General features: G+C 31.0%; 1 long non-coding RNA gene across 1 annotated transcript in view; it reads left to right on the top strand.

The window, feature by feature from the left end:
• The window catches only part of LOC132035822 (uncharacterized), a 1,351-nt gene extending 1,172 nt beyond the window's left edge, over positions 1–179 (top strand). Inside the window, exon 2 of the long non-coding RNA XR_009409443.1 lies at positions 103–179. This is a non-coding gene — a long non-coding RNA (uncharacterized LOC132035822). The remainder of the gene's footprint in view (positions 1–102) is intronic.
• Positions 180–1,508: the final 1,329 nt, after the last annotated feature.

Raw genomic sequence — 1,508 nt, 5'->3', positions numbered from 1 at the left:
ATACAATACCCCGGTCTGAGCGCTCGTGCTTGTTTCTTCCTTTTCTTGGTCCCCGGTCTCACCGATCAAGCATTAATCTGACTTTTACCGTATACAATGAAGTTGTTAAGATTTCGTATGTCTCTAATTAGTTAATTGTTCTTTGACGTTATAATATGAAGTATGTTTAGATTTTTGTATCGTTAAATTTACAATAAATCTCGTATGTTTCTTCAAGTTTTGCGCATAAAAGGGTAAAAAGGGATATTTTAGTTATGAATAGAAAGTTGCAAAGTTGTTATCCGAAACTGTGTATATATAATCCTGTTAAAAAGTTATCATAAAAAATTTTAGTAGTTACGTGCCTGATTGGAGATATTTCATATGTTTGTTGTTTTATTTTTATTTAATCTAGGGCCACTATAACTGATTAAGTAGTAACTTTTTATAATAGAATTGATACATTAGTTAACTGTGAACATACTTTATCACATCATTATTTTAAATATTAAATAATAGGTCCTCACTAGTTGATTAAGTGCTCCTTCATGTTTACAATAAAGGATTAATTTTTGTTAAGCTAGCTAAGAAAATTTCCCTTTCTTCAAGTATGATATTTGTAAACATATAAAAAGGGCCACATGACGAAAGTTTGGTTTTGCTTCAGTTAATTGCAGTATTAATAGGATGCTTAAGAGTTTGATTGTAATTTTTTTTTTAATTATTATTATTATTATTATTTATTTATTTTTATTTTTTTTTTGCGCTTGCTTCAGTGTATTTTCTTCATTATATGATACCATGCTTTCATCTTTATTTATGCTTTGACTTATTTTGGAAAATAAATTAGGCTAAACAAAAGACTAAGTTGGGATTGATTAATATAACCTATATTGAACGTGGTCTTTTCTTAACTGTGAGTATCGCATCTCCTTTAATACCGGCTCTTAATTATTTGTGTTAGTTATACTCAGTTTGCAGACAAGTTTTAAAGCTTATTAATTAATTGTGAGTTTGAGCGAGATGGGATGCGGATTTATTTCAAATCCCGTCGTCACATAAAAAGAAAAAGAGCAGAAAGAACATGTGTGAGAGAGTGAGGAGGGTTGTGAGTTAATTCAAAATCCATCGCCGAAAAAAGAATAAATAAATAAGCAAACTAGGCAAGCATAGGCAAATAAACACAATTTTACCCAAGAATTGAATTAAGCCGAATACAAGTTGATTAAGCAACCATGCTCGAACCACTGGACTCGAGGGGTGCTTGACACCTTCCCCTTCGGTCAACTGAGTTCCTTACCCCAGTTTCTAGTTTGCAGACCATAATTTAGGAGTCAAAACTTTCCTTTTAATTAGGGATTCTAATAAGGTGACTTTGAACACCAAAACTCAATTCCAAGCGGTTACTCTGTAATAGATAAAATAATCCCTTTTCAAAATGTCACTTTAAGTGAAAAAAACCCTTTTTAATAAATTTAAAATAAATTTATTACTTCCGGTCAAGAAAGAGGTGTGACACATCTTACACA

Source organism: Lycium ferocissimum, chromosome 11, assembly GCF_029784015.1.
Source record: "Lycium ferocissimum isolate CSIRO_LF1 chromosome 11, AGI_CSIRO_Lferr_CH_V1, whole genome shotgun sequence".
NCBI classification, from domain to species: Eukaryota; Viridiplantae; Streptophyta; class Magnoliopsida; order Solanales; family Solanaceae; genus Lycium; species Lycium ferocissimum.
This window is presented reverse-complemented; position numbering and strand designations above follow the sequence as displayed.